The sequence below is a fragment of the Dasypus novemcinctus genome, chromosome 3 (assembly GCF_030445035.2).
Source record: "Dasypus novemcinctus isolate mDasNov1 chromosome 3, mDasNov1.1.hap2, whole genome shotgun sequence".
Classification (NCBI taxonomy): domain Eukaryota; kingdom Metazoa; phylum Chordata; class Mammalia; order Cingulata; family Dasypodidae; genus Dasypus; species Dasypus novemcinctus.
Window position 1 is genome coordinate 103,611,041 of NC_080675.1, and position 12,784 is coordinate 103,623,824.

Below are 12,784 nucleotides of genomic sequence, written 5' to 3' on the forward strand. Positions count from 1 at the left end.
AAGATACTCCATGCAAATAGTAACCAAAAAAGAGCAGTAGTAGCTATACTATCAGACCAAACAGACTTTAAATGCAAAAATGTTATAAAAGATCCAGTTGGCCATTATACATTAATAAAAGGGACAATCCACCTGGAAGATACAATAGTCATAAATATCTATGCACCTTACCAGGGTGCCCCAAAATACACGAGGCAAACTCTGGCAAAACTGAAGGGAGAAATAGACATCTCTACAATAATAGTTGGAGACTTCAATATACCACTCACATTATTAGATAGAACAACTACATACGAGATCAACAGGGAAACAGAGAACCTGAACAATATGATAAGTGAGCTAAACCTAACAGACATATACAGAAGAACATTGCATCCAATTTCAGGAGTTATACACTCTTCTCAAGTGCTCATGGATCTTTTTCTGGATAGAACACATGTTTGGTCACAAGGCAGGTCTCAATAAATACAAATCTAATGAATCTGGCCAGTGAGAAAAGTACAGCAGATTGTCCAGAACAGAGAGCATATTGACTCCAGAGAATGAAGAAGTAACTGCCTGATAACCTTCCAGTTCTGAGCAGGTTCAGCTACTCATTTTGCAGTTGGATTTTGTGAAAACCTCTTAAGTGCCTTCACCACCACCTCTACCCTAACCCCTTATCATCTTTACTGACTGGAAGGTCTGGAGAAAATCTGACAGTTTTTATTATTCATGTTCTCTAAGAAATGATTCTATATGACTCATAACTATAGAACTTTAATTAGATCTAACTTAGGAGGAAGAACTAAAGAGTCTTAAGATTTTTACAGTTTGGTAAAGAGAAGGCTAAAGGAATTTTTCAAATGCTTGATAATCCCTATAGAGCAAATTTTGATCAACATACACCTGCTCCATGAAGTCTAAGGAAGAGAAAATGGACTTAAATTGCAGCAGAAGAAATTAAGGTTTGTTGTGAAGAGGAATTTCTTGGCATAGTAGAAAGATTGTGAAATGGAAGGTGACTATGAGATTTACTTTTCTTGGAGATCTTGGGATGGCTTTTATATGGACCTCAAATTTCCTGCCACCCCCAAAATATCAATTATTTTTATTCCCAGAATATAAGAGATGGTAGGATATATCCTTTATGGAAGAGAAAAATGACGTTTATCATTGAAACTGGACTCTGGAGGGGAGATGATCTAAACTCTGAGGATGATGGATCCTTCCTTGAATGTGTATCTGTTGAATTGTCACCCAAGCTCTTCCCTTGTGACTAGTCCTCTCCTAGGTGTAGGTGCAATGCAAAGGTGTGTTTTCCCAGAAGTCATATTTGTGGTATGTCACCCTGCCCCTGTTGCCACAGCTGATCATCCCAGAAGTGTAGACATCTAACCCAGGTTATACAACAGGCTGTTCCTTGTGAATTTGGAATTAAAATTAGGAAATGGAGGAGTACATTGCAAAATGTAAACTTGAAAGATGTTGATGTCTATATAGTCTATCATGTGGACTACGAAAAAGGAGAAAACAGACTTCCAGAGAGAAAATCGAATAAGGCAAATGCATAAAGAAGAGCTGAAATGAGAGAGGAAAGAGATTTGAGGATTGTTCCTTTGTTCAGGTCTTTTCTGAGATGGCTGCATTCCTACCCTTGGGTTTCACGGGACATTGTATTATGTTTATAAAGTATACATGTTTTATTTAAGCTGGCTCCAGTAGGTTTTCCTTTTCATCCAAGTGTCCTTACTTATATGCTTCTCCAGAAGTGACCAAAATGATCTCCAACCTGCTGAAACTTCCTCCTTGTTACTCAGTCAATTCAGTAGTGGCCCTATTACCTCCATTTCTGTCAGGAGTGACTAGGTGAGATAGATTTGGGTAAACACACATACCTGGGGTAGAGATCAGCATTTACATATAACTCCAACCTCACAATTCTCTTTTAGAAATGTCCCTTGGCCTGGCTTCCCCAGGGAAGGCAGAAAGTCTCTTACAAGGCTTCTGGCCATAGCCATAGAAAAGGACAGTTCATTTCAGAGGCGGCATTAATATTCAGGAATATGGAACTGAAGTCTTCCTACCATCTTTTCATCCACAGCCCAAGCTTCCCTCTAATCTGATGGAGGGGTGATAAAAATAATATTGCTAGCAGTAGCTAACCCTTATTGAGTTTTCAGGTTCCAGGTTCCATGCTAAGAACTTTACATAGAATAGCTCAGTTTTCCTTAGACCTGCCATGTAAGGAGTTGCTTTGTACGTTAGCTACAATAGTTCAGAATTGTGGCTCAGAAGTCAGATTGCCTTGGTTCAATTGACTGCATGGGCTTACTTGTGTGTTGGAAAAGTTACTTAATCTCTCTAAACCTCAGTTTCATCTTGTATAAAATGAATCAAAATTTTCATCTGTAAAATGGGGCAACTATTTACCTCATAGGGTTAGTATAAAGATTTAATGAGGTGGCGGACTTGGCCCAGTGGTTAATGCATCCGTCTACCACACGGGAGGTCCGTGGTTCAAACCCCGGGCCTCCTTGACCCGTGTGGAGCTGGCCCATGCGCAGCGCTGATGCGCTCAAGGAGTGCCCTGCCACCCAGGGGTGTCCCCCGAATAGGGAGCTCCACGTGCAAGGAGTGTGCCCCGTAAGGAGAGCCACCCAGCGTGAAAGAAAGTGCAGCCTGCCCAAGAATGGTGCTGCACACATGGAGAGCTGACACAACAAGATGATGCAACAAAAAGAAACACAGATTCCTGTGCCACTGACAACAACAGAAGCAGACAAAGAAGAAGACGCAGCAAATAGACACAGAGAAAAGACAACAGGGTGGGGGGGAAGGGGAGAGAAATAAATATTTTTTTAAAAAAGATTAAATGAGATAATACATGTATATGTTGCTCAGTATATATGTGTTAAATAAATGTTTGGAATTATTAAAATCCTTACTTTTCAATTGCAGATATAAGAGGTTAAAAAATTCCCAAGCTCACCAGCTGGTGAACAATCTTAACCTAGAGCAAACCTTGCTAACTGTTTCCCTCACAAACACTAAAAAACTAAGCATTCATAGACACTGTGTATGTAATGTGAGTAATCCTAAAGATTTCCCTAAAAGGCACATCATATCTGGTGGGATTACTCTTCTATTAAAACCATTTTTTGACTCTCCATGAACTTTAAGGTAAATATCTTTGACCCCAGACAACAGACCCTCCAGACTCACTTCCAGCCACCTCTTTCCCACATACATCTTGAGTTACTGGAGTTCCCCACTCAGAGTTCTACGTGCTCTCTCAGCTCTAGGCCTTTCTGAATATTTCTTTCTCTCAACTTTCCACTCTACCCCATCTCTTGCCTTAGTTTACTTCTTACATCTCCAGGACTTAGCTTAGAAATCACTTTCTATAGAAATCTTTCATATACCCTCAAATCTTGGTTAAGAGTTTTCTCGTTGTCCTCCTTCATGCCTGTGTTTACTCCACTATTGCATTTCATTTTATCAAATTAACTGTTTATTTCTCTGGCTTCCCCCTCTGGACAAACTCCTTGGACAGCAAGGCATTAGTAATATAACAGTCCTGACTTTAAAAGGGATAGGGTGAATCTTAGGTCTCTGCTCTAAAATCAGTTCTCGGGTGATTGCCACATGCAGATTGCTTCATGATGTATGGTCAGGATCCCAACTCTAAATTACTAGTCCTGGATAGAGATATCAGAGACCCATGGTGAATTAAGCTTATACTTCTTATAGGTCACAGTGGGAGAAAAAAATCCCACAAAACCGAGGACACTTGACTTGTAACCATTCCCTCTCTCAGGGCAGCACCTACTCATTTAGTGAAGAACACATTGAGAAGCACCTATATTATGTATGTGCTATTAGGTGAGGGGATACAACGATGAACAAAATAGACATGAACTCTATCTTCAGAGCTTAGCGTTTAATGGAAGATACACACGTTGATCAATCAAACACATAACTACCTACATGTAAGAAAACCTTTGATAAGTGCTACCAAGGAGAAGTCCAAGGTGCTATGAAAGTCTCCTAACAGAGAAACCTGGGAGGGAGGTGAGAGGGCAAATTTAGGACTACTTCCCTGAGAAAGTGGCCTATGAGATAAGATTGAAAGATAATATAGGAATTAACTAACCTGAGTCTGAGTATAAGGGGGATAAGAATGAGGAGCTTCCCTGACTGGGCTGAAGTGGGAGGAAGGTTGGTTCTTGAAGGAAATAAAAGAAATGACATGGGGAACTGAAGTAGTGCCAAGTGGTTGAGCACCTGCTTCCCATATGTGAGGTCCTGGTTTTAATCCCTGGTACCTCCTATAAAAAGGAAAAGAAATGAAAGAAAGAAATGGCATAGATGGAACACTTTCAAAAGAGGGGAGAGTACCTGGAGAGGTGACAGAGGCTGCCTGGACATGTTGCAGGTCTGAGTTTGCCTTATTTTTCAGAGGACACACCTTGCCTCACTCAGGACAAATCCTAAGGGAAAGTCCTAGGTGTGGAGTTTCAGGAGACTTGAGAAAATGAGTAGAACACAGACAGGCATATGAGGCATAGGGTACTTAATACAACTCTGGAAGGACTCTTATTTAGTAAAGTCAGGTGCACTTCTTATGGAGACCTGCACAAGGCTGTGACTTATTACTGATAATAGGTCTCTGAAGAAACTGTGGTATATAAAAATCATTGCCAAAAGCTTAGGATCTTTCATAGACGTCTCAGAGCCTCAGGAACTTTGAGATAATATGTTAATTGGGAAAAAGTTAGCCTTTCCTTTGCTCCTGCCTTGCTCCTTACCTACTGTTGGCCCATCCTCAAATCTTTAAATGACATGGCCCAAGAGAAACTTGGAGATGGTGGGACGCTGGAAAGGAGGTTCCTGCTTTTCAAAGCCTCTCAGCAGGCCCCTAGCTCCTGATAGTCTCTCAGTGCTCCCACTCTGAACTGGCTGCTCTTATCTTGAATATGAGGCCCTTTTCTGGACACAGGGCTTCACGTTATATGTATATAAATATGTGTGATTGCATGTATTTATTTTTTAAGTTTTCCTCTGGCTTCTGCATTTCTACCTGTCTTTTATTCTTGAGAAGGAGTTGGATTATGGAATTAGGAAGGTTAGGGTTTTTCCTGACAGGACAAGACTTATTTATGAAAGACATATTATCAGTCATGGAACCCAGTGATCTGGGAACCAAGATGCAAGGTGTCTTTGAAAGCTTCTAACTCAGGGATTCTTAACTTTTTTTGTTCCACAGACCCCTTTGCTAGTCAGGTGAAAACCATGGACCCCTTACTAAGTCCATACTATACTGCGTATTATTTAATAAATATATCACACCCACACCAACACGTCCCCACAAGAATAAAGTATTTGAATTTTGATTCAAGTGCATAGACCCCTTGTTAAGAACCCCTGTTCTAACTGAATATTGGATGCAATCCACATTGATTTTGTCACTCTCCCTGAACTCTTCCTTTTCAATTGTATATACATTTTGTAGTTCAGGCTTCAGTGCTAGTTTCCCTCCTATGCCAAAATGCAGGGGAACGTATCTGGAAAAAAGAGGCCCAGGGTAGGGAGCAGTGGGGTGGAGGAGCGCCTTCAACTAAACAAATGAGTAACCAAAGAAAAGGGTAATCAGGTTCCTGAATGGTAGTTCTTGGATCTAAAAAAGATGGTGAAAGAGAAAGATGTAAAGGTCTGAGGCATTTGGAAAAGATGGCTTTAGTGACAAGTATTCAAAAATGAAATAATTGTGAGTAAAAATGAAATAAGGATTGTTTGAATAGTGCCTATTTTCTGTGGCGATAAAAACCCAAACACTTTAATTAACTCTTTTAAGAAAATGGTCAGGGGAGACTGATCCAAGATGCCACTGGAGTAGCTCAGGCAGAGTGCAGCTCTCTTGCAAAATAGGGGAGAAGGCATAGAAGTAGCCCAAAGGCGCCCCTCTGCAGGCTGGGAAAGTGCCATATGCACCATCCACGAGGGACTCGGGACTCAGAGACCAGAGGCCAAAAGGAAAACTGTGAGTTGTTACCCCTGCTCCTGGGAATGCCACCCATACCCCACCCCTAAGCAAACAGCCTCAGTAAAACCTGTGGCTGAGTGGCCAATGGAGAGGAGAAAGGACAGATTCCTCCCTGGGAAGAGGGAGGAGGTGGGGGAGTGCTGCGTGTGGTTTCCCTTTGGCAAACGTAACTACCATAATTTGCTAGCTCAGAAGAGGTAATGGAAATTGAAGGATTTATCTCTGTGGGAGGGTTAGCTGAGGAGTGTCATTTGCTGGGCAACCAGGAAAATGATGGAAGACAGACTGGTTTCTACTGTTCTTTCCCAGGCATGGTAGACCTGGTCAGGCCCCATCAGCATCTCCCTGCCACTGTTTGGACTACTTAAACAGGGTACTATTAATGTTCTAGAAAAAAATAAAACTAAAAATCAAAGAAGGGCTGTGAAATAAAACCACTAGGTTAGAGAAACTGATCAACAGAGCAAAATCATATATAAGCAGGTACCTAGGTATCAACAAAAAATAACAACCCATATTAAGAAACAGCAAGATATGGCCAGGTCAAAGGAACAAGTCAAGACTCTAGATGAGACTCAGGATTTTAGACAACTAATAAATAATGCTTGAACAAACCTCCTTAATTAATTAAAGGAGATGAAGGAAAGTGTGACTAAAGAGATAAAGGATTTTAAGATACACTGTGTGAGCATAAAGAACAAATTGAAAGCTGTAAAAAAAAAAGTAAGAACTTACTGGAATGAAAGACAAAATAGAAGAAATAAAAAATACTTATAACAGCAGATTTAAAATGTTACAAGAATGAATAAGTCAATTCAACGACAGGACATTTGAAATTGAAAAGATAGGAGAAGAGAAAGAAAAGAATGCAAAAAATTGAACAGGGCCTAAGGGGACTAAATGACAACATGAAATGCACAAACATACACATTATATGTGTCCCAGAAGGAGAAGAGAATGGAAAGGGGGTAGAAAGAATATTTGAGGAAACACTGAGAATTTTCCAACTCTTGTGAAAGACATAAATATATAATATCCAGGAAGGACAAAACACCCCAAACAAAATAAATCAGAATAGACCTACTCAGAGACACCTACTATTCACAATGACAAATATCAGAGGTAAAGAGAGGATTCTGAAAGCAGTAAGAGAAAAACAAAGCATCATACAAGGGAACCTCAATAAGATTAAGTGGCAACGAACTTCTCGTCAGAAATCATGGGGCAAGAAAACAATGATATAATGTATTTAAGATAATGAAAGAGAAAAACTGCCAGCCAACGATTCTTTAGAAGGTGATTTATAGTCTTCACAGAAAAGCAAAAACTGAGAGTATGTTGCCAAGAGACTGAATCTACAAGAGATACTAAAGGGTGTGTTACAGCCTAATAGGAAGACAAGGGAGAGAGACCTAGAGAAAAGTGTAGACATGAAGAATGTAAGTAAGAGAAATTGAAAGGTTTAAGACAACAGTAAGATATGACAATGGAAAGCCAAAGACGAAGTAATACCTTATAGTAGTAACACTAAATGTTAATGGATTGAACTCCTCAATTGAAAGACATGGACTGGTAGATTGGGTAATAAACATGAGCCCTCTATTTGTTGTTTACAAGAGACTCACCTTAGACACAAGGACACAATCAGGCTGAAAGTGAAAGGTTGGAAAAAGATATTTCACACTAATAGCAACCAAAAAAGAGCAGATGTAGAGATACTAATATCAGATAAAATAGATTTTAAATGCAAATTTTTTATAAGACATGAAGTAGGTTACTATATATTAATTAAAGGGACAAATTCCCAAGAAGAAATAACAATAATAAATATTTATGCACCTAACATAGGTGCTCAACAATACATGAGACACATACTGGCAAAACTGAAGGGAGAAATAAATGTCTAAAAATAATAGTTGGAGACTTCAACACATCACTCTCAATATTAGACATATCTGGACAGAAGATAAATAAGAAAACCGAGAACTTGAATAATATAATGAATGAACTAGATCTAAGATATTTATAGAACATTACACCCCAAAACAACAGATATACATTCTTCTCAAGTGTTCATGGATCTTTCTCCAGGATAGATCATAAGTTGGGACATAAATCAGACCTCAAAAATTTTTTAAACATTGAAATTATATAAAACACTTTCTCTGATCATAATGGAATTAAGTTGGAAATTAATAATAAGTAGAAAAAGGGAAAATTCACAAATGTATGGAGATTAAACAATATACTCTTAAATAATCAGTGGGTTAAAGAATTACAAGATAAATCAGTAAATGCCTCAAGACAAACAGAAATAAGAACACAACATACCAAAACTTATGAAATATAGAAAGTCAGTGCGGAGAGGGAAATTTATAGCCCTCAATGCTTATATTAAAAAAGAAAGAAGATTTGGGGAAGATGGTGATGACTAACAGGCGGAGCTGAGTAATCTCACAAAAACAATGGAGAAAGAGCCAAAAGCTGTCCAAAGGACCTGCTCTGGGGGTCAACAGACCAGGACAGTGCTACACAACTTCCAAGAGAGTGAGGGACAGAAAGATGAAGAAACCCAAACAACAAATGTGAGTTACCAAACTCCCATGGCAGCTGGGAAGGGCTCTCCTCCCCCACCCCAAGATATTAAGCTGGGGTAAAACACCTGGCTCACTGTAGCCAACCAAGAGGGGAACAGATGTATGCCAAAAAAACTAGACAACATTGATGAAATGGACAAATTTCTGGAAACACATGAAGAAACCACACTGATCCTAGAAGAAATAGACTATCTCACCAAACCAATTACAAGTAAAGAAATTGAAATGGTCATCAAAAACCTCCCCAGAATGAAAAGTCCAGGACCAGAGGGCTTCACAGGTGAATTCTATGATCATTTAAAGATCTAATACCAATCTTGTTCAAATTCTTCCAAAAAATTGAACAGGAAGGAACACTACCAAACACATTCTATGAAGGTATCATCACCCTATAATACTAAAGCCAAATAAAGATTTTTTTTTTAAAACAAGGAAACCACAGACCAATTTTAAAAATACATATGGATACAAAAATCCTCAACAAAATACTTGCTAACTGAATCCAAAAACACATAAAAAATTCTACATCACAATCAAGTAGGCTTTATATTAGGTATGCAAGGGTGGTTCAACAAGAAAATCAGTCAGTGTAATATACCACATTAATAAATTATACAAGAAAAATCACATAATCATTTCAGTTGATGCAGAAAAAGCATTTGATAAAATACAACGTGCTTTCTTGATAAAAACACCCCATAAGATAGGAATAGAAGAAAACTTTCTCAATATTGTAAAGTGCATATGCGAAAACCCACAGCTAATATTGTACTTAATGGTGAAAATTTTCCCACTGAGATCAGGAACAAGACAAGGATGTCCACTCTCCTCACCTTGTTACTCAATATTGTGCTAGAAATTCTAGCTACAGCAATTAGGCAAGGAAAAGAAATAAAATGTACCAAGTAGGAAAGGGAGAAATAAAGCAGCTTTCATTATGATGTAATACTGTTCTTAGAAAATCCCCAAAAATCCATGATAAAATTATTAGAATTTATAGATGATTTCAGCAAAGTGCCAGGATACAAGATTAATACTCAAAAATCAATAGTGTTTCTATATACTACTAATGAGCAATTTGAGGAGAAAGTTTAAAAAAAATCCATTTACAATAGTGACTAAAAGAATAAAATATTTAGGAATAAATTTAACCAAGGACATAAAGGACCAATATTCAGAAAACTATAAAATGTTGCTAAAAGAAATGAATGATGATATAAATAAATGGAAGGATATTCCATGTTCATGGTCTGGAAGACTAAATGCCATTAAGATGTCAATTCTACTCAAACTAATCTACAGATTTAAAACAATCTCAATAAAAATTCCAACATTCTTCTTTGTAGAATTGGAAAAGCTGATTATTAAATTTATCTGGAAGGGTAAGAGCCCTCCAATAGCCAAAAATATCTTTAAAAAGAAGAACAAAGTTGGAGGACACTCACTCCAGACATTAAAGCATATTATCTAGCTATATTGGTAAAATAGCATGTTACTTGCATAAAGATAGACAGTTTCATACTAATGGAAGCAAATCAAGAGTTTGGAAATAGACCCTCACATCTATGGTCAAGTGATTTTTGACAAGGTGGTCAAACTCACTCACCTGGATTAGAATAACTTATTCAACAAATGGTGTTGGGAAAACTGGATATCCATATCTAAAAGAAAGAGAACCCTTATCTTACATGTTATACAAAAATTAATTGAAAATGGATCAAAGACCTAAATACAAAAACTAGAACCAGGAAACTCTTAGAAGAAAATGTAGGGAAACATCTTCAAGATCTTATTGTTGGTGGTGGTTTCTTGAGCCTTACACTCAAAGCACAAGCAACAAAAGAAAAAAATAGATAAATGGGACTTGCCCTTAAAAGTAAATACTTTTGTTCTTAAAAGATTTTGCCAAGAAAGTAAAAAGCCAGACTACTCAATGGGAAACAATCTTCAGAAACCACATATCTCATAAGGGATTGATGTCCATGTTATCTAAAGAGATCACACAACTTGAAGATAAAATGACAAGCAATCCTATTTTAAAAATGGGCAAAAGAATTGAACAGACAATTTTCTGAAGTAGAAACACGAATGGCCAAGACACACATGAAAAGTTGTTCAACATCACTAGCTATTAGGGAAATGTAGACCAAAACTACAATGAGATGTCATCTCAAACCACATAGAATGACCAGTAATAAAAGGACATTATTAAAAGAGCAGAAAACTTCAAGTGCTGGAGAAGATATGGAGAAATAGGAACACTTCTTCACTGTTGGTGGAAGTGTAAAATGGTGCCACCTCTGTGGAAGATGATCTGGTGGTTCCTCAGGAAACTAAATGCAGAACTGCCATATGATCCAGCAATCCTACGACTAGAAATATATCCAGAAGAACTGAAAGCAAGAATGCAAACTGATATTTGCACACCAATGTTCACAGTGACATTATTCACAATTGCTAAAAGATGGAAACAATCTAAGTGTCCATCAACCAATGAATGGATAAACAAGATGTGGTATATTCATACAATACAATATTATTCAGCTGTAAGAAGAAATCAGTTGGGGAAGCACATGACAACATGAAGGGAACTTGAGGATATCAGGTTGAGTGAAATAAGTCGGACAAAAAGAATGAATAGGGAAGAGGACTTGGCCCAATGGATAGGACATCCGCCTACCACATGGGAGGTCCATGGTTCAATCCCCGGGCTTCCTTGACCCGTGTGGAGCTGGCTCATGTGCAGTACTGATGCGCGCAAGGAGTGCCATGCCATGCAGGGGTGTCCCCCATGTAGGGGAGCCCCACGTGCAAGGAGTGCACCCCGTAAGGAGAGCCACCCAGCGCGAAAGAAAGAGCCGCCCAGCACCCAAGAATGGCGCCGCACACACAGATAGCTGACACAATAAGATGATGCAACAAAAGGAAACACAGATTCCCGGTGCCACTGATAAGGATAGAAGTGGTCACAGAAGAACACACAGCGAATGGACACAGAGAGCAGACAACTGGAGTGGGGTGCGCAATAAGTCTTTAAAAAAAAAAAATGAATAGTACATGGTCTCATGATATGAGCTAAATACAATGAGTAGCTTTATGGAGTTGGACTGTGAAGTGTAGGTTGGTGGAGAAGGAATGTGGGATGAGAAGGGGGGAGAAGATAATGGATGTATATAGAATGTTTAATAATGTCAAATGTAAATATGTGGTAATGGTTGGGCTTAATGGTAACACATTATACTGAATGTAACAAATACTGTTGAACTGAGACGGTTTCTGAAATCTGGGAAGATTAATGTTTGTTGAAGGACAGCTGAAAGATAATACTGGGAATGTATAACAATGTTTTTGGAAATATATGAGGATTGCGGTTAATAATATAAATACAGGAATGTTCTACTAGCGGGTGTTAAGAATGTGGTGATGCATGGGAACAATATTACTATTGTAATTTATGGACTATAGTTAACAACAACATTGTAATGTTTTGTAGCAAAAGCAAAGTTGGTATTATATTCGTTCTGAAGGGAAAAAAGAATATGGGGTTTGGTTTTGTGAGCTATGAATACAATTAAGCATTTTTCCTCTTCATTTTTTTTCAGTAATAAGGAGACCTTAATTATGTCATTTAATCTGTGTTCATCTGTGTATCTTTCTGAATACTAGAGACACTACTGAATTAGCAGTTGGAATTAGATAAAAGTGCCTGAAAAAGAACGTTTTAGGTGTAATACTTTCATAAATTGTTGAACTGCCTTTTTCTGTTTTATTTTTGTGAATTTGAAATAAAGTTGTTAATAATAATAATTAAAAAAGAATTGGTCAGGATCAAATTAATTGTCTATTCATCCTAGTTAATAGATAATAAGTGGCCCTTAAGTTCTTTACTTTGTCCTATTCTGAGATTTAAACTCTGAGGGTACCAGCCAAAAATGAAACAAATAACCAAAAAATTAAACTGAATCTAATGAGGAAACATCAGGTAACCTTAAATTGAGAGAAATTCTAAAAAATGACTACTGTAAGTACTCATAAAAAATGGCAACATCATGAAAGACAGAGAAAAGCTAAGTCTCTCGTCCAGATTAAAGGAGCCTGAAAAGACACGGCAACTAAATGCAATATGTGATCCTGAAGTAGATCCTGAACTGAAAAAAAAATT